Source organism: Herpailurus yagouaroundi, unplaced genomic scaffold (genome assembly GCF_014898765.1).
Source record: "Herpailurus yagouaroundi ecotype Mexico unplaced genomic scaffold, PumYag 530, whole genome shotgun sequence".
Classification (NCBI taxonomy): domain Eukaryota; kingdom Metazoa; phylum Chordata; class Mammalia; order Carnivora; family Felidae; genus Herpailurus; species Herpailurus yagouaroundi.
Genome location: NW_024412747.1, coordinates 7884083 through 7905769, shown reverse-complemented (window position 1 = coordinate 7905769; position 21687 = coordinate 7884083). Strand labels below are relative to the sequence as shown.

The 21687-nt window shown below is 38.8% G+C and overlaps 1 long non-coding RNA gene across 1 annotated transcript in view; it reads right to left on the bottom strand.

The window, feature by feature from the left end:
- LOC121023250 (uncharacterized) overlaps window positions 1–21687 on the bottom strand; it is an 83626-nt gene that overhangs the window by 19248 nt on the left and 42691 nt on the right. Inside the window, exon 2 of the long non-coding RNA XR_005787323.1 lies at window positions 2176–2241. This is a non-coding gene — a long non-coding RNA (uncharacterized LOC121023250). The remainder of the gene's footprint in view (window positions 1–2175; window positions 2242–21687) is intronic.

Here is a 21687-nt window from a genome sequence, read left to right as displayed (position 1 = left end):
TTTCAAGAACACCGTAACAAATGGTTATTGTAGAATTGTACTTGTATTACATTTCTTGCTAAAATCAACTCTTTGTATTACAAATATAGAAACCATTTAAATATGGGATTTAAAATACTGTACCTGTGTATTGAGCTATACATCGAAATAACATTATTTTCTCCAAACGTGTTCTTTCTTTATTTCCCAAATTTAATCCTAGCTTTTATTATTTATTTAAATCCAAGTTAGTTAACATGCAGTGCAGTATTGGTTTCAGGAGTAGAAGCCAGTGATTCATCTCTTACATGTGACACCCAGTGCTCATCCCAACAAGTGCCCTTCATAATGCCCATCCCCCATCTAGCCCAGCCCCCCACCCACCTCCCCTCCAGTAACTCTCAAATTGTTCTCTGTATTTGAGAGTTTCTTATGGTTTGCCTCCCTGTCTGTCTTTAACTTATTTAGTAATATTTTCAAAGTTTCACAGTATGTTGTCTTCTAAGCAACTAAGTAAACTCTGAAAACTCATTTTTAACCTAACTTATAGAGTACAGGGTTCACCAGACATGAGGCAACATATAATACTGGAACAAGTTGTGGTAGGTGCTAAAACCCTAAGCTTTAAGGACTTCAAACTGGCCATTGTGAGAACAAGGATGGATTTTCACCCTCCAGAATGTATTGTTCCCTTTGAGAAAAGAACAGATATCAGCTATTTCCATAGACACTATAAATAATCTTCCTTGAAATGACAAAACAAGACAGAGATATATCATAATATTCTTTAATTAGGGAGGTTTAAATCAGTTCATTAAATTTTTAATAAGTTTATAGACATTCATTGGGTAGGGGCAAGATTAAATAGGACCAGAATTTCTATTTCACATCAAGTCAATAATTACTTAAGAATTTATTACATGTAAGGCATCTTTCCAGGTGTTATAGAGGATCCAATAATAAAAACTCAGTTTCTATTTTAAAATAAAACAATAAAATAGATGCTATAGGCAGCAGATAGTTATTGTTAAAAGAAGGTGATATATGAAAAAAAGATAATGAAAGTTCAGAGAGGGGAATGTGTCTCTAGCACTGAGTATAGCTCTTTGTACTCAGTGAAGACTGAATATGTATTGTCGAATGAATGAATGGGCCTCATCTATGAGGTTAACACAAGACCCTACAGATAAGGTTTAATTTGAACAGGACTTTGAAATGCAGAAAGGATTTGGATCTGAAAAATGAATGGGGAGGGCATTTGTAGGGGAAGAGGTATATTTCAAAGGAGTAGAAGAGGCACAGGATGTGTTTAATAAGCAGCGATAAAATCAGTTTGGATGGAGTGGGATTTTATATACCACAGTCATAGGCAACACCAGAGAGCTTCAAAGCGGAATTGACCTGGACTAATCTGACTGCTATGGCTGGTCTGAGGAGTTTGGACTCTATGTTACCAATACAGGAGTACCACTGAGATAATTGGGTGGGTGATGTGATCAAAGGGGTATTTCAGGATGATGAAACTAATAGCACGTGCAGTATGGGTTGAAGTAGGAAGAGACCAAAGAAAAGAAGACCAAGGATACAGCTTTTGCTATAGTAGGTTCACAGCTTTTTATGGACCCTACGCTCTTTGAGGAGAGAAACTCCACCTCTGTCTTTTTAACTCACTACATGCCTAAACACCATTGTTACTAAATTATGTTCATTTCTGCCTGATCTTGGTTAGTGTTGGGGGCAATGGAAAGAAAGGGATCCCTTAATTTTTTTAATTAAACAACCAACAGTTAGGGGCAACTATATTCTTGGCACTATATTTAAGAGATATTATAGAAGATGGTCAACAGACTTAAGAAGATTGAAGATGAGGAGAAAGGACGTTCATGTTCTTATATATGTGGACATCAAATGTGGTAGATCTGGTGGAAAGATTGTCATTTATCACTTCTTTGAATTGTCATAACCCTTGGTTTTCTAAACCATCCACCCTGCAAGAATGAGTAAGGGAGTAGGTAACAACTTCATTGATAACGAAAATTATGCTTGATTCAGACTCCATAGTCATCAGGGTGACCAGTCTAGACACTGTAATTTGGCCCAAGGAACTTGTAAGTTCTAATTGGCTCCATTTGGGTTTTCTTGGTGTTTCACTCCCAGAAATGCTAGATCTGTTGCCATGTTCCATTTCAGACTTACCTTAATCTGGCCACTGTGGTCACCTGTGACTGCTTCCACAACTTCCATCGAGCTCTCTCTCTGCACCTGGATTGTAATGACCGTATTAGCCTCTGAGAAAGCATTACACATTCTTAAATTCCTCATCATTTCTTTGGGGCGTTTTAGGAAGGTGTCTGAGTGGCATGGTAAAGTCAAGTCCCCCCATATCCCTTGCCTCCGTAATCAATCTGTGCCCTAGGTATGTACATTCCATTCTTCTCAGAATAAAATGTCATCTCTCCATATGCTACATTGTTGGCTTCTTGCATTTTGAAGTCTTATACTTGATGCAAATTGGATGTGATGTTCCAGGCAAGTATATACATGAGGTTCCCCCCTTCTTGGACTCATGCTTAATAAACTACTTTAATACAGTATTCCTGGAGACAGATGATAGTTTTGTTGTTTTACATCTGAGGAACAACTATAACAAGTATAATAAGAATAAATTATTTGCTTTATATGATTAAATTATTAAAGTTCATCAATTATAAGCTTGACTATGTAACACTGTCTCCCCCATCCCCCGTAATTCTGAGCATAGTCCCTGGCAACAGTAGTGTGCTGATAAATGCTTAACAACCAGCTCTTGGTGAGAATCTGGGTGCAATCCGTAGCATTTCCCAGTTTTTGTGGTATAAATACTTCCAACATGGCTGACTTCAAGCTACCAAAGCGATGTCACTGAACTTGGAATTGGAGAGAGGTGTGGACAGTCAGCTCCTACAAACTCCAGCGTACCTCTGCCAGCCTCTAGTGGGAATTTAGAATTTCTTTTTCCCTCCTTGAGCATTTGCCATCACAAATAGCCGGTCACAACACATTTCTTGTAGCATATCTGCTTTGGGCATCTTGTTTTCGATTCTAAAAGCCAGCCTTGGGGAGGCACGTGCATTGCTAGTTGCTGGTTAATTCTTTTCCAGAGATAAACAGCATTAATTTAGGTACAGGCAGTGCAACTTTGCCCAGTTTTTCAAATAACTAGTAAGACAGTAGGTGGGAGAATATAAGACTGTCTTTAACAACTTTTAAATTCAAGCAAAAGAGGGGACGGATGTTCCCATCATGTGGCCACAGGGGGGGCCTGTATGAGAGCCACCTCTCTGAACTAGGGGTTCAGAGGCTTGGGGTCTAGTCTCAGTTCTGCTGCAAACTAACTGTGGGACCTTATGTACTAAAGCCTGCTGGATGTTAGTTTCTTCACGTGAAAAATGAGAGAGTTGGGCTAGATCTATAAAGTCCCTTACAACTCTGTAATTCCCATTACACAAAATAATATAGAATATAATAATGAGGTGAGGTTAAAAATTATACACATAGAAATTGTATGAAAATTATAATAATATACCCAAGATAATTGAAAACAGGCACACAAAGAGATATTTGTGCACCTGTGTTCATAGCAGCATTATTCATAATAGCCAAAAGGTGGAGGCAACACAGGTGTCCACAGACAGATGAATGGATTCATAAAATGTGTTATACACATACAAGGAGGATTACTCAGCTTTAAAAAGGAAGGAAATTCTGGGGGCAGCTGGGTAGCTCCGTCGGTTAAGCAGTCTGACTCTTGGTTTCAGCTCAGGTCATGATCTCACAGGTCATGGGTTTGAGCCCTGAGTTGGGCTCTGTGCTGGCAACGCAGAGCCTGCTTGGGATTCTCTCCATCTTTCTCTGCCCCTCCCCCACTAATGCTGGGTGCACCTTTGTGTGTGTGTGTGTGTGTGTGTGTGTGTGTGTGTCTCCCTCTCTCTCTGCCCCTCCTGCTCTCGCTCGCTAAATAAATAAACATTTTTTTAAAAAGGAAGGAAATTCTGTTATATGCTACACATAGATGAACCTTAAAAACATCACGTTAAGTGAAGTAAACCAGTTACAAAAGGACAAAAACTGTATGATCTCACTTACACGGGGCACCTAGAGGAGTCAAACTCATAGAGACAGAAAGTGGAAACTAGAGGTTGCTGGTGGCTAGAGGGAGGGGAAAAGAGGGAGTTGTTGTTTAATGGGTATGACAGACTCTGGAGATTGGTTGCAAAGTAATGAACTGTAAACTTAAAAATGGTTAAAATGGTGAATTTTGTGATGCATATTTTGCCACAATTTAAAAATTATATAACCCAAAAAATCACGAGGACATTTTGCAAAAATTTTGTAGTGATCTTGGGGCTTTGCCAAATCTGGTTCCTGAAATAGCTCTTGGAAGGTGATAATGGAGTCATGAGTATAAATTAACATCCTGGGGATTTCCAGTGAAGTTGTTAGGAGACACTGTTTACATGTGATGACTAAACATTAACTTTCTGAATTTTAAACATTGTAGACATGTTGATGTGAGGATTAACTAAAATTTTAAATATCCATTTTCTCTGATTACACTAAAGAATGTACTCAAAGACAAGCCAAAGTAAAAGAAAGAAATCCAGTTGTGAATGATGGAACCAGTGGCTGCCCCCATCTGCTGCGATCTTTTTCTGAATGCTCCTTTAACCCTCCCCGGAGCTCACAAATTTCTAGCCCAAGCATAGGACTTTGCCAGGCAGCCTGGCTTCCTGGAGGAGAGGCAGTGGGAGAGGAAGTTCTGAACATTTGGCTTTGTTTCCCCAGTGGTGCATTCCTGAGTCACCTCTGCTGTAACAAAATGCTGAATTTAAAAAAAAATTTTTTTCTTGACGTTTATTTATTATTGAGAGACAGAGAGAGACAGAGCATGAGCATGGGAGGGGCAGAGAGAGGAGGAGACCCAGAATCTGAAGCAGGCTCCAGGCTCTGAGCTGTCAGCACAGAGCCAGCGCCAGGCTCGAACTCACGAACCGCGGGATCATGACCTGAGCCGAAGTTGGACACTCAGACTGAGCCACCCAGGTGCCCCAAAATGCTGAATTTTTAAGTAATATAACACTGTCCTGCATTTTATTCTTCACTGTCTTGCAAACTGAGGCATATAGGTAAGGGGAAGTGGGAAATGTGGGTGACAATTCCCAACAGTTTGCTATTAACTTTCTTTTCCACCCAGAAAAGCAGTGGTTACACAACCATTTAAGGCGATGTAAGGTCAAGGCCCTTCCTTTGAATATAGACCCACTGATGGGTGGTTCCTGTCACCTTTCTTGCACAAACTACATACTTTTAATTTCCAGTTTTAGTTCTTGAAACTACAGCAAGAGACAAACACTGAGAAGCATTTTGAACAGAATTTATCCAGATTTTCATTTTTTCCGAATCTCCTATAGTTATCCTACTTATACCTAGTTCTACAGAATTAAATTTTTTTATTAAAATATTTTTAGGGGCACCTGGCTGACTCAGCCTGTAGAGCATGCAACTCTTGATCTTGGGGTTGTGAGTTCGAGCCCCATGTTGGGCATAAAGATTACTTAAAAAATAAAATCTTAATTTTTTTTGGCATTTGTCATTGTTGAAGATATCTAAAACTTTCAAAGAAACGGGTCTTACTTTAAATGAGTATTAATCAGTTTTTCTAATGTGCACTTGAATGTTAGAATTATGGAACTGACATAATAAGTTTGGGAATAAATTCAGCTAAGTGATTTACAAGTCTTGGTATATTTACAAAACTCACAATATTTCCAAGAATATTTCTGCTCTGGTGGGAGGAGAAATTTGTGGCTATACCAAAGTTGCCTGCTAACCCAGCAGCAAGCAGCCAGCCCATCCATCTCTTCTGTACCTGCACTCGTTGCCTAGATGACCTCTTTCCTCTCGTGGCTTTAAATGCCATCTACATACACGGATGCCTTCTAGAAATGTATCTTTAGCCTTGGTCTCTCCCTTGAACTTCAGTCTCCTGTAGCCAATGCTCCACTCTACATCTCTACTTAGAGACCCATTTAGTAGGCATTTCTTCTTGAATGTGTTCAAAGTGAAACTCTTCATTCCACGTCCCTCAGACTTGCCCCTTTCCCCTTCTTTCCCATCCTATAAATGGTTATTCCATTCTTCTAGTTACTTAGGCTAATAACCTGGCCGTCACACCATACCCTCAACCTGCAAGTATATTCTGTCAATTTTACTTTGGAATTATATCTCAAAGCTAACACTTCTCTCCACTGCTGAGAGATTAGTGCAAAGCATCTTTACCTCTTGCTGAGACCATTGCAATAGCATTCTAATTGGTCTTCCTGCTTCTGCCCTCACCCCCTGTTGTGTATTCTCCCTAGAGCAGCCGGAAAGATCCATTCTAAAATGTTAGATCTTGCTGCTCCTTTACTTGAAAGCTTTCCATGAACTCCTTGTCATTACAAAAAAAAAAAAAAAAAATCTAAACAACTTATTGTGGTCTCTAAGGCTCACTGTGGTTTACCTCCCAACTCCCTTGTCTAGACTCATTTCCTAATGCTTTACTCTCCTTAGTATCACTGAGCCACACAGACTTCTTGCTGGCCCTTGAATGCACTAAGCATATCCTCCCAACTCCAAACAGCACCCCACCCCCTTGGTCCCAGGACATTTTTACTTTAGGATCTTTCCAGAATGGTCTTCCCTAGATATCCCCATGGCTTCCTCCTTCATCTCCTTTAGGTCTTTGCTCAAACATCACCCTCTCATCAGCCTGTGGATTTGTCTGAGATGATAATAATAATGATATTAATATCCACATATGCTGATTCATTAGCTCCCTACTTCTAGAGGCTGAGTCCCCAGGTATGTCCGAGTGTGTTCAGAAGCAAGCCTAATTGTTCCTCTCCACTCCAGTTGCCTCTTGGAGGTTTAATTTCAGCAATGCCCTTGAGAATACTGCTCAGCCCTGCCACAAGTCTACTCTACTCTCAAGGTACCCGAGCCACACTCTCCCGTACCCTGTCTTGGCTTCGTGTTTCCACCTAGGAGCCTAAGCACAAAAAAATACTTGCTACCTCCATCATTCCAAAAGGAAAAACCCATCTCTGGAGCACCTTTCAAAAACATCAGGCATGGAGGCTGGGGAGTGTGGATGAACACTGCCCACAAATTATTTTCAATGTAAGAGAGCCACAGAATGATTGAATTTGGGGCTGGAAAAGAATGTAAGGACCATCTAAAAATAGACTAAGACCATCATTGTGAATATTTTCAGTGAAGTTGTATCAGATTGTCAATGAACTTACTCTAAAATATCAACTCACTTGCATGCACAATAAATGCCAATGTCTCCCTGTTGTATCTGGGACAGATAGAAAATCCTCAGCTAATCAGTAAAGCCATCCGTCAAGTGACTCTCTCTATGTGTGCCTGTACCAACCACTATCTCCTTCTCTCATCTTCTCTTTCTTTGCTCATCTTTCAGGTGTTTCTTCTGCATTCCACAGCCTTGGGTGAAGTTTAAGCTCATTCATTTTTGAAGAATGCCTTGTGCATTGTCTTATTTTACTTAGCTAGCATGTTTTTAAGAGTGTAGACCATGCGTATTTCTTCTGTTGGCTCCCCTAACAGTTCTATGTTCACAGTAGATTGTTAATATATATATATTTTTAAAGTATGCTTCATGCCCAGCATGGAGCCCAACACGGGGCTTGAACTCACAACCCCAAGATCAAGACCTGAGCAGAGATCGAGTCGGCTACTTAACCGACTGAGCCACCCAGGCACCCCTAAATAAATCTTTTACATGAATAAATTATCAAAAAGTTCACATCATATTTCACCATTAAACCCACCTATGAAGTGTGTTCCTTTGCAATAAATCATTCATTAGTTCATTTCATTCCTTCATCAGCAAATGTTTGCTGTTGTGGGAGATGGAATAAGGGAGTGAAAAGAAAACTTAAGAATACTCTCTTGGCTTCTGTGTGAGCAACTGGGTGGACTCTTGCACCATGTATTGAGAGGGGATGACTAGGAGAGGGAGAAGCTTGAGGATGTTTAGGAATCCAGATTCCTTAGAGATAATTCAAGCATCCCAAGACACTAAGTTGCCAGGTCTTCCTTTGGACCTTCATACATGTATGGCGCTCAGAGGACAGGTTCAATGCAGACAATTTTGAGAAACAGCAGGAGATAGATGACTTCCAAGAAAATTCATGTGAGGGATGCAGTCTTTAGACTGTTGGTGTTAGGGAACAAAGATAAAAGAGGGATTTATAAGAGGGAAGGAAAAGAAAATGATTTTTTTTAATGTACACAGTCTGAATACAGTAAAACTTGTTTGCACATTTTTTTTTTTTTTTGGTAAAATGATTATGTGGCAGCTAGAAAAGAGTTGGTCTGAGCATTCTGTTGTAGAGCATCCTACGGAGTATCAGAGAAAACAATTTCAGTTGTTTATGGATTCTCTAGAATCCCCTGAGAGCTTTGCTATGGGGCAGAGCTGGCTTGCTGTCCCAGTAACATCACAAATATCCTTCCATTTGCCCATCACATCCATACCATTTCCCTCTCAGGACTTCTCAGTGGAACTCAAAGCCATGGAATGGATGTAATCATCTAGCGAGGGAGTACATACAGAGAGGAACAGAAGCCCATGGTGGAGTCTAAATTTACCAGAAATGTTAGAGATTAAGTAGAGGAGGAAGACCAGCAAAGATAAAAAATAATTGTCACTAAAGTAGAAGGAAAAGCAAAATACTGTCATAGCTTGGAAATTGAGAGTGGAGAGTTTTTCCGGAAGAGTGATCAACTGTGACTAAAGTTGCTAAGATGTCTGGGATTTAATTAATTCTCTTGTGCAGTGTATTTAGTAGAACTGAGAGTTTCAACCCAAGGCCACAATACACAGAAGGAAGAAATAGGTTTATTTTCAAAAGTGTTTGGATTAATTGGATGCGGAGTTCATTGCGGTTAACATTCATGAACTGGTATGCATTATATATTATATACTGTATATATCATGTATTCCTTTATTTTTTAAATCGTGGCAAAATAACATTACCACCTTAACCATTTTTAAGTATACAATTCAGTGGCATTAGGTACATTCCCATTGTTGTGCAACCATTATCACCATCCATCTCCAGAACTCTTTATATTTGGCCAAATTTGAACTCTGGCCCATTAACCAATAACTCTCTCATTCCCTCTCCCCTACTTCCAGCTTCACTCTAGGTACCTTTTTACAAGTGGAGCCATACAATATTTGTCATTTTGTGACTGGCATATTTCACTTCGCATGATGCCCTCAAAGTTCATCTCTGTTGCAGCACGTCTGACTTTCTTTTTTAAGGCTGAATAATTTTCCATTTTATGTGTACAACATGTATTTTTGAATTTTTTTTTAACGTTTATTTATTTTTGAAACAGAGAGAGACAGAGCCTGAACGGAGGAGGGTCAGAGAGAGAGGGAGACACAGAATCGGAAACGGGCTCCAGGCTCTGAGCTGTCAGCCCAGAGCCCGACGCGGGGCTCGAACTCACGGACCGCGAGATCGTGACCTGAGCCGAAGTCGGTCGCCCAACCGACTGAGCCACCCAGGCGCCCCAAAACATGTATTTTTGAATCCATTCATCAGTCAACAGAATTTGGGTTCCTTCCACCTTTTGTGAGTAAGGGTGTCATGGACATGAACGTACAAATATTTCTTTGAGACTTTGCTTTTATTTCTTTTGGGTGTATGCCCAGGAGTGGATTGCTGGATCATATATTCTACTTTTTTTTGAGCAACTGACATACTGTTTTCTACAGTGGCTGCCCAATTTTACATTTCTACCAACAGTACACAAAGTTTTAAATTCCCCCACATCCTTGCCAATACTTACTGTTTTCCATTTTTTTAGACAAATTTTTTAATGTTTATTTATTTTTGAGAGAGAGACAGAGCATGAGTGGGGGAGGGGCAGAGAGAGAGGGAGACACAGAATCCAAAGCAGGCTCCAGGCTCTGAGCTGTCAGCACAGAGCCCTATGTGGAGCTCGAATCCATGAACTGTGACATCATGACCTGAGCCAAAGTCAGACGCTTAACCAACTGAGCCACCCAGGTTGGTGGCTCATTTTTTTGATAGTAGCCATCCTAATGTCTATGAAGTATATCTCATTGTGGTTTTGATTTGCATATCCCCAATGATTAGTGATACTAAGCATCTTTTAATGTACTTATTGGTCATTTTTATATCTTATTTGGAGAAATGTCTATTCAAATCTTTTGCCTACTTTTTAATTGGCTGGTTGTTTTTTTATTGGTGAGTTATAGAAGTTTGTATATATTTTTGATATTAACCCCTTATTAGATATAGGATTTGCAAATATTTCCTCCTATGTCACAGGTTGCCTTTTCACTCTGTTGGTTATGTCATTTGATACACAGAAGTTTTTTGTTTTTTTTTAACCTGTATGAGGTGGAACTCTCCATTCCCCCCTAACCAGTTTTATTGAGAAATAATGTAGAAGTTTTTAAATTTTGATATAGAGAAGTCATATATTCTTATAATTGATTAATTCTATCTCAGTTCAGTGTGGCTTATGAATTATGAATCAAACAACCAAAAAAAAAAAAAAGAATATTGGTTTCTTTTCCATGTTTTACTCAGAACAAATTTGACAATAACTGAACATATTGTTGACCACCCCGTGATTCTTTTCCTACCAGAAAATATTATGGTGTTTCTATGGAAAATAAATCATTCAACCTTTTCAGTACATTTTAGGAGAAAAGAACTTCAGAATAAAGTTTACCTTATTTTCCTTTGTTTTCTAAGCAGGTTGATTTCATACTTAGAAAAGTGGTCAGGTAGCAAAAAAATCTAACGTTCTGAATGTATTTTCAAAACTGTCTTTTTAAAAAAATTTTTTTCTAAGTTTATTTATTTATTTTGAGAGAGAAAGAGAGAGCAAGCAGAGGAGAGGGAGAGAAGGAGAGAGAGAGGATCTTAAGCAGGCTCTGCACAGTGCAGAGCCTGACACAGGGCTCGAACTCACACACCTTGAGATCATAACCTGAGCTGAAACCAAGAGTTGGACACTTAACTGACTGAGCCACTCAGATACCCCTAGTTTCAAAACTTTCTGAAGGTGGTAATGAGGACTGTGAATCACATGCTGCCTTATCATATAAGAGATGGATTCACTTTGATAGCTGAAAGAGATATCAAAGTGTCAATACTGTCCACATTGTTTTGATAAGAAAAGCTATTAGCAACATCTCTCCCCCAAACCTGCAACCCCCTATGAGAATTTATTGGCTTGCGGATGACTACAATGTCAGGTTTTCCATTAAAACTAGTCCTACACAGGACTGCTGGGGAAGATGGCAGAGTAGGAGGATTGTAAATTCACCTCGTCTCCCAGAGACACCTAGATTAACATCCACATAAGTGTAAATAACCAAGAAAATTACCCAACGACTGGCAGAACAGACTCTCCATAGCTAAACATTGATAAGAGGCTACACTGAAAATAGAAGGAGGCGTGGAGATATGGATAGAAACAAAACTGACCTACAAGACTGTCTGTGGGAGGGAGGGACACTACAAACAGGGAGACCCCACACGGGGCACCCGAGGCACAGGAGACCCTCACTGGGAAGATAAATCCCCATAACACTTGGCTTTGAAAAGCAGAGGAGCTTAGCATCATGAGTTTTTGCGGATCAATGGGGTTTAACACCTGGAAATTAAAAAATCAGTGGCTTGGCTTTAGGATAGGTGGAGGGTGATGGAAACGGAGTCCCTGCCCTTAAAGAGACAGCACAACAAACAGCCCCGCTGAGATACAGCATAGAAGCAGCAGTTAGAAAAATGCCTGGGGTATACAGGAAGGAGATTTATCTACTAATCTCAGAACATGTGCTGGAGGGTTAGAGATTTTTAAGAGATTTTTTCAAGAACAAAGAGCTGGGGAGCGCCATTTCCCTCCACTTCCCCTGAGGCTAGATACAGACAAGCATCAACACTCTCCACTTAGATTGCTAACACCGTGCACCCAGCCCCCTCCAACCTTCCCTTAGCAGGAATCCACTCCAGGCTGGCACTGTGCAAGCAGCCCTGACAAGGGCAAGCACCATCCCAAAGTCACTCCTGCCCTGAGGAAGGAAGTTCCACTGTGGCCCAAGCAGTGGGCTGGGGGCAGACATCTGGTCTGACTGCAGGCCTTGTGCACCAACAAAGCTTCTCAGGGGACAACACAGGGATAGCACCCTGCATTTTGGTACTACCACAGCTCAAGCAAAACCTAGTCTGACTCAACTCAAGCCCAAGGCAGCCCCAGACTGGCCTACTAACAACACAAGGACAAAACCCTGCCCACAACAGGCAAAGAGAGCCTCTGCAAACAACTGGACTGAAGGCACATGCAGCCCAGGCACTATGGTGGGACATGCAACACACATAGGAGATACCCTTGAAGTGCCAGGTTCTGTTGAACAGGGGACACTGCATTACATGGTACCACAGGACCTCTATTCATAAAGCTTTTCTGTCTTTCTTTCTTTCTTTTTTTCGGGCCACTACTTTCGAGATCAGGAGATGTAGCTGACTTTCCTAACACATAGGAACAGACAGAGAGTTAGACAAAATGAGGAGACAGAGGAATATGTCACAAATGAAAGAACAGGATAAAATCATAGCAAGAGAGCTAAATGAAATGGAGATAACTAATGTCTGATAGAGAATTTAAAGTAATGATCATATACAAAACAGATGAACATAAGGGAAGGGAAGCAAAAATAATATAAAAACAGGGAGGGGGACAAAAACATAAGAGACTCTTAAATATGGAGAACAAATAGAGGGTTAGTGGAGGAGTTGTGGGAGAGGTAAGGGTAAGGGGCATGAAGGAATCTACTCCTGAAATCATTGTTGCACTATATGCTAAGTTGGATGTAAATTAAAAAAATAAATTCAATTAAAAAAAATAAAGTAATGATCATAAAGTTACTTACTGGACTTGAGGAAAGAGTGGAAGATCTCAGTAAGTCCCTCAACAAAGAGAGAAAACCTAACAAAGAACCAATCAGAGATGAGGAACTCAATAACTGATATTAACAATACACTAGAGGGAATAAATAGTAAACTAGATAAAGCAGAAGAATGGATCAGTGACGATAGAAAGCAGTGGCTAATAGAAAGCAATGACGTGGAACAGGAGAAAGAAAAAAGATTAATAAAAAATGAGAATAGATTAAAGGAACTCAGTGACACCATCACACATAACAACATTCACATTATAGAGATCCCAGAAGAAGGGAGAGAAAACGGGGCAGAAAACTTACTTAAATAAATAATAGCTGAAAATTTCCCTAATCTGAGGAAAGAAACAGAAATTGAGATCTACACCAAGTAGGTCCACACCAAGATACATCGTAATTAAAATGGCAGAAAGTAGTGATAAAGAGGGAATTTTAAAAGCAGCAAGAGAAAATAAAGGAGTTACATATAAGGGAAACCCCATAAGGTTATCAGCTAATCTTTCAGCAGAATCTTTGCAGGCCAGAAGGGAATGCCATGATATATTCAAAGTGCTGTAAGAACAAAACCCTGCAGGCAAGAATATTCTATCCAGGAAGGCTATCATTCAGAATAGAAGGAGAGATAAAGAGTTTCCCACACAAACAAAAGTTACAGGAATTCATCACTGCTAAACCAGACTTACAAGAACTGTGAAAGGGGATTCTTTGAGTGGAAAGGAAAGAACATAAGCAGGAGTACAAAAAGTAGGAAGCACAAAAGCAGTAAAATTAAGTGTATCTATACAAATCAGTCAACGGAGTCACAAAATAAATGGATGTAAAGTATGACAATATACCTAAAACATGATGGGGTTGCAGAGAAAAGTAAAAATCTAGTGTTTTTAGGATGGGTTCAAACTTAAGCAAACATCAATTTAATATAGACTGTTATATGCATAAGATATTATAGATACACCTAACGGTAACTGCAAATCAAAACACTGGTAATAGATATGCAAAACATAAAGAAAAGGAATCCAAGACATCACTAAAGAAAACCAGAAAACCACAAGACAGTAAGAGAAGAAACGAACAGAGAACTACAAAAAGAGCCATAAAACAAGTAATTAAAATGGCAATATGCACATTCCTATCAATACTTTGAATGTAAACCGATAAAAGCTGCAATCAAAAGACATAGGGTGACAGAATGGATTAAAAAGCAAGACCCATCTTGCTGCCTACAAGAGACTCATTTCAAACCTAAAGACAAATGCAGATTGAAAATGAAGGGATAGAAAAACAAATGGAAATGTAAAAGAAGCTGGGGTAGCAATATTTATGTTAGAGAAAATAGACTTTAAAACAAAGACTGTAACAAGAGACAAAGAAGAACACTACATAATCATAAAGGGAACAATCCAACAAGAAGATACAACAATTTTAAATATTTATGCACCCAACATGAAAGCACCCAAATACATAAGCAATTAATAACAAACATAAGTAATCAATACTAATACAATAATAGTAGGGGATTTTAACACCCCAGTTACAAAAAAGGATAGATCATCCAAACAGAAAATCAACAAAGAAACAGTGGCTTTGAGTGACACATTGGATCATATGGATCATATGGATCATATGGATCAGTTTCAAATCAGAAACTTCCATCCTAAAACAGCAGAATACACATTCTTTTAAAGTGAACATGGAACAGTCTCCAAAATAGATCACATAGCAGGTCACATAATAAGTCTCAACAAATTAAAAAAGACTGAAATCATACCACACATCTTTTCTGATCACAATGCTATGAAACTAGAAATCGACCACAAGAAAAAATCTGAAAAGGCCACAAATACATGGAGGTTAAATAACATGCTACTAAACAATGAATGAGTCAACCAAGAAATCAAAGAGAAAATAAAAACTACATGGAGACAATTGAAAATGAAAACAATGGTCTAAAATCTTTGGGATGCAGCAAAAGTGGTCCTAAGAGGTAAGTTTATAGCAATACAGACCTACCCCAAACAAGAAAAATCTCAAATAAGCAACCTAACCTTACACCTAAAGGATCTAGAAAATTAAGGTCAAAACCCTAAACCAGTAAAAAGAAGGAATTAAAGAGTAGAAATAAACAAAACAAAATAGAAACTAAAAAATATATATAGAGAGAGAGAGATTAAAGGAACCATAAGCTGCTTCTTTGAAAAGATCAACAAAATTGATAAACCTTAGGCAAAACTCATAAAAAAGGGGAGAGAGGGAGAGACAGAAAGAGAGCGAGAGAGAGAGGAGATACATTAAAATCAGAAATGAAAGAGGGGAAATAACAACAAACACCACAGAAATACAAACAATTGTAAGAGAATATTATGAAAAATTATATGCCAACAAATTGGACAACCTAGAAGAAATGGATACATTCCTAGAAATATATAAACTACCAAAACTGAAGAAGGAAGTAACAGTTAATTTGAACAGACCTATTATCAGCAAAGAAATGGAATCAGTAATTTAAAAAACTCCCAACAAACAAAACTCTAGGACCAGATGTTTTCACAGGTGAATTCTACCAAACATTTAAAGAAGGGTTAATACCTATTCTTCTCAATATTCCAAAAAATAGAAAAGGAAGGAAAATTTCCTAATTCATTTTATGAGGCCAGCATTACCCTGTATACCAAAAACAGATAAAGACAGTACAAAAAAGGAAAACTACAGGTCAATATCTCTAATGAAATAGATGCAAAAAAACCTCAACAAAATATCATCAAACCAGATCCAACAATACATTAAAAATATCATTCAGCAAGATCAAGTGGGATTTATTCCTGGGATTCAAGGGTGATTCAATATTTGCAAATCGATACATAATACATCACATAAGTGAGAGAAATTATAAAAACCACATGATCTTTTCCTTTCAATAAATGCAGAAAAATTATCTGACAAAGTACAACATCCGTTCATGATAAAAACTCTCAATGAAGTAGGTTTAGAGGGAACATACCTCAACATAATAAAGGCCTAATGTGAAAAACCCACAGCTAACATCATACCCAAAGATCAGGCACAAGACAAGAATGTCCACTCACACTACTTTTATTCAACATAGTACTGGAAGTATTGGCCACAGTAATCAGATAAGAAAAAGAAATAAAAGACACTCAAATTATTAAGGAAGAAGTAAAATGTTCACTGTTTGCAGATCACCTGATATTCTATATGGATAACCTTAAAGACTCCACCAAAAAGCTACTGGAACTCATAAATGAATTCAGTAAGGACACAAGATTCAAAATCAATGTACAGAAATCTCTTGCATTTTTATACACCAATAATGAAGCAGCAGAAAGAGAAATTAAGAAAACAAACAATGTATAGAAATCTCTTGCATTTCTATACATCAATAATGAAGCAGCAGAAAGAGAAATTAAGAAAACAATCCCATTTACAATTGCGCCAAAAATACTAATATACCCAGGAATAAACTTAACCAAGGAGGTGAAAGACCTGTACTTTGAAAACTATTAAAGCATTGATGAAAGAAATTGAAGACAAACAACCAAATGGGAAGATATTCCCTGCTTATTAATTGGGAGAACAAATATTGTTAAAATGTCTGTATTATGCAAAGAAATCTAGAGATTTAATGCAATCCCAATGGAAATACCAACAGCATTTTTCACAGAACTAGGACAAATGATCCTAAAATTTATATGCAACCACAAAAGACCCCAAATCGACAAAGCATGTTCTTTTTCTTGAAAAAGAACAGAATTGGCAGTGTTACAATTCTAGACCTCAGGTTATATTACAAAACTGTAGTAATCAAAACAGTACGGTAGTGGCACAAAAATAGACACATACATCAATGGAATTGAATAGAAAGCCCAGAAATAAACCTATGATTATATGGTCAATTAATCTTTGACAAAGGAGACAAGAATATGTAATGGGGGGGCGCCTGGGTGGCTCAGTCGGTTGAGCATCCGACTTCGGCTCAGGTCATGATCTCACAGCTCAAGCTGTGAGTTCAAGCCCTGCGTCAGGCTCTGTGCTGACAGCTTGGAGCCTGGAGCCTGCTTCAGATTCTGTGTCTCCCTCTCTCTCTGCCCCTAACCCACTCGCATTCTGTCTCTGTCTCTCTCAAAAATAAATAAACATTAAAAAATAAAAAAAAAGAGTATGTAATGGGAAAAAGTTTCTTCAACAAATGATGTTGGGAAAAATGGACAGCTACATGCAAACAAATGAAACCAGACCACTTTCTTACACCGTACATAAAAATAAATTCAAAATGCATTAAAGACCAAGGGTGAGGCCTGAAACCCTAAAGCTCCTGAAAGAGAGCAAAGGTGGTAATTTTTCTGACATTGGCTGCAGCAACATTTTTCTGAGAAAAGGGAAACAAAGGCAAAGATAAACAATTGGGACTACATCAAAATAAAATCTTCTGGGGCGCCTGGGTGGCTCAGTCAGTTGAGCGTCCGACTTCAGCTCAGGTCACGATCTCGCGGTCCATGAGTTCGAGCCCCGCATCAGGCTCTGGGCTGATGGCTCAGAGCCTGGAGCCTGCTTCCGATTCTGTGTCTCCCTCTCTCTCTGCCCCTCCCCCGTTCATGCTCTGTCTCTCTCTGTCTCAAAAATAAATAAATGTTAAAATAAAATAAAATAAAATAAAATAAAATAAAATAAAATAAAATCTTCTGCACAACAAAAGAGACAATCAACAAAACAAAATGACAATCTACTGAATGTGAGAAAATATTTGCAAATGATACATCTAATAAGGAGTTAGTATACAAAACATATAAAGAACTCATACAACTCAACACCAAAACCAACAAATAATCTAATTAAAAAATGGACAGAAGTCACAAACACACATTTCTCCAGAGAAGACATCAGGATGGCCAACAGACAGATGAAAAGATGCTCAACATCGTTAATCATCAGGAAAATGCAAATCAAAACCACAATGAGATACCACCTCACACCTGTCAGAACAGCTAAAATCAAAAACACAAGAAACAAGTGTTGGCACGGATGTGCAAAAAAAGGAATCCTCGCGCACTGTTGGTCCGAATGCAAACTGAAGCAGCTACTGTGGAAAACAGATGGAGCTTCCTCAAAAAATTAAAAATAAAATGTTGTATTATCCAGTAATTCTGGATTTACCCAAAGAATATGAAAACACTAATTCAAAAAGCTGTGTGCACCCCTATGTTTATTGCAGCATTATCTCCAATAGCCAAATTATGGAAACAGCTCAAGTGTCCACCTATAGATGAATGGATAAGGAAGTGGTATATGCATAAAATGCACTATTACTCAGCCATAAAAAAGAATGAAATCTTGCCATTTGCAGTGACATGGATGGGTCTAGAGAGTATAACTCTAAGCAAAGTTAAGTCAGTCAGAGAAAGACAATACAGTATGATTTCACTCATGTGGAATTTAAGAAAGGAAACAAACAGGGACAACAAAGAGACAAAACAAAAAACCCAGACTTCTTAACTATAGAGAACAAACTGGTGGTCACCAGAGGGGAGGTGGGTGGGGGGATGGGTGAAATAGGTGAAAGGCATTAACAGCACTCTTATCACGATGAGCGCCGAATAATGTACAGAATTGCTGAATCACGATACCATACAGCTAAAACTAGTATAACATTGTACGTTAACTATACTGGAATTAAGAAAAAAAAATTTTTTTTGAAAAGCAGTACAACACAAAATAAAGTTAGAACTAATTTTAAAATCCTGTCAAATTTTATCATACGGGTAAAACCAAGAATAGAGACATACTGATATTCTAATTATAAAACTGGTGAAGGGCGCCTGGGTGACTCAGATCGGTTCAGGTCATGATCTCACAGTTTATGGGTTTGAGCCCCTCGACGGGCTTTGCACTGGCAGCACGGAGCCTACTCTGGTTTCTTGGTCTTCCTCTCTCTGCCCTTCCCTCGCTCATGCTCTCTCTCTCTCAAAAATAAATAAACATTAAAAAAAACCACTAAAGGGCGCCTGGGTGGCTTAGATGGTTAAGCCTCCTGCTCTTGATTTCGGCTCAGGTCATGATCTAATGGTTTGTGAGTCTAAGCCCCACATTGGGCTCTGCACTGACAGCGTGGAGCCTGCTTGGGATTCTGTGTCTCCCTCTCTCTTTGCTCCTCCCCTGCTCTCTCTCTCTCTTTCTCTCTCTCAAAAGTAAATAAATAAACATTTAAGGGATACCTAGGTGACTTAGTTGGTTAAGCGTCTGACTTCTTTCTGCTCAGGTCATGATCTTCCGGTCCTTTGGTTCGAGGCCCTGAGCCCAGCTCTGTGCTGACAGCTCAGAGCCTGGAGCCTGTTTCAGATTCTGTGTCTCCCTCTCTCTTTCTGCCCCTCCCCCACTCGCGCTCTGTCTCTCTCTCTCTCTCTCTCAAAAAAAAAAAAAATTAAAGAAACACTAAAGATTTAAAACATAAATAACAAAACTAGTGAGAAGTGTCACAGCAGAATTCAAACTGTATAAATATCATGTAGCTATTATTATGCTAGACTGGTAATTTCATGGATAAGCTATGAGAGCTGCAATATCTGTTACAGGGTCAGAGAAGTTTCCAGAATATGAACTCTATAAATAAAGTGGAAACAGATCTTTTCCAATGGAAAATTCCACCGGGATCGTGACTTACACACATTGTGCTGCCCCTTGCCAAAACTGATTTGATCCTTCATCAAGGTGGCTAGTTTAAAATGGTTAAATATTTGTATCAAATAGATTCAATTACTCCAACAATTGAGCTGTTCAAACAAGAACAAGTAATAAGTGTCCTTTCTTTCTTTATTTTTTAAACGTTTATTTTTTGAGAGCGAGAGCGAGAGCGAGAGAGAGAGCGAGCCCATGTGCGAGGAGGGGAGGGGCAGAGAGAGGGAGACAGAATCCCAAGCAGGCTCTGTGCTTACTACACCAAGCTTGACCAGGGGCTCCATCTCATGAACCGTGAGATCATGATGTGAGCTAAAATCAAGTCAGACGCTTAACCGACTCAGCTACCCAGGTGCCCCAAGCGTTCTTTATTTTTTTAACTACGTTCCAAAATTAGTACCTACATTCCATGTCTGCTGATAGTCGGATGGAACTAAATGTGGTGGAGGTGGGAAAGAGACAGGCTACAAACTGGACGTATCTCCATGCCCTAAACTACGCTTTTGCTACTGCTCAACAAGCCCCCAGCCTGGAAAAGCATGTAGCCTATGTTTGGGAGGCTGTATCGTAGAGTAGAAAGATTTTAAACCCTGAGATATCCAAATTCAGATCCTGGCTTGACCAATGACTTGGCATGTGAACTCAGGCAAGTCACTGAACCTTTCTAAACTTAGTTTCCTCATACGTAAAATGAGGATTCATTGTTTACTTAACTACTATGGGCGAGGGTTTACTGTGAACGGGAAGATCTTGGGGGAAGTCACTTTTCCTCAGGCAAACTAAAGTGTCTAGAGTCCCACTTCCAGGATGGATACCTGGTCAACCTGCACTTTAAGTGTTCCTGGGACAGTATATTTAAATTAAATGTGAAACCCATTGCTGTACAATCTTGTTTAAGTGATAAACATAAAAACCTTTTACTGCGGGTTTTTAATGTTGGAGAGAGTATAGCATATTAATTTAGAGAATGGACTTCTGAGTCCATCTGACACAGCTTCAAGTACCAATACTATGTGTTAAAGTAAAGTGAGTTTCCTTTACCTTACTTGAGGTCAAACTCAATTTTCCATGGTTCAATACAGTAAAAGGACCAGCATCTTTGCTAGGCCCTGGGTACATATTGGTACACAAGATACATATGGTCCCTAGTCTCCAGTGGAATAATAATAACACCTATCTCATAGGGCTCGGTATAAAAATAAAAATAATGGTAATAATTCTTACCAGTAATTCAGTGCTCTCTGTGTGCCAATTTTAATCATTTTATGAAAATAATTTATTTAACCTCCCAATAACTTTATGAGATGGGTATTCTAATTATATTCCATTTTATTTCAAGTTTTTAAATTTAAAAAAAATTCTAGTTAGTTAACCTATATGGTAAACGTGGCTTCAGGTATAGAATTTAGTGATTCATCACTTACATATAACACCCAGTGCTCATCACAAGTGCCCTCCATAATATCCATTACCCATTTGACCCATCCTCTGCCCTCCTCCCTCGATCGACCCTCAGTCTGTCCTCTATGATTAAGAGTTTCTTATGGTTTGCTCCCCTCTCTCTCTAATTTTAAAGTTTTCCCTTCCCCTATGTTCATTTGTTTTGTTTCTTAAATTCCACATATAAAAGTGAAATCATATGGTATTTGTCTTTCTCTGAATAACTTATTTTGCTTAGCATAACACACTCTAGCTCATACATGTCCTTGCAAATGGCAAGATTTCATTGTTTTGCTTTTTGATAGCTGAGTAATATTCAAACCCCCCTCCCCCCATCTTCTTTATCCATTCATCAGTTGATGGATATTTGGGTTCCTTCCATAGTTTGGCTATTGTTGATAATGCTGTTATAAACATTGGGGTGCCTGTGCCCCTCCAAAATCAGTAATTTTGTATCCTTTGGGTAACTAGGGCAACTGCTGGGTCATAGGGTAGTTCTATTTTTAATTTTTGAGGAACCTCCATTC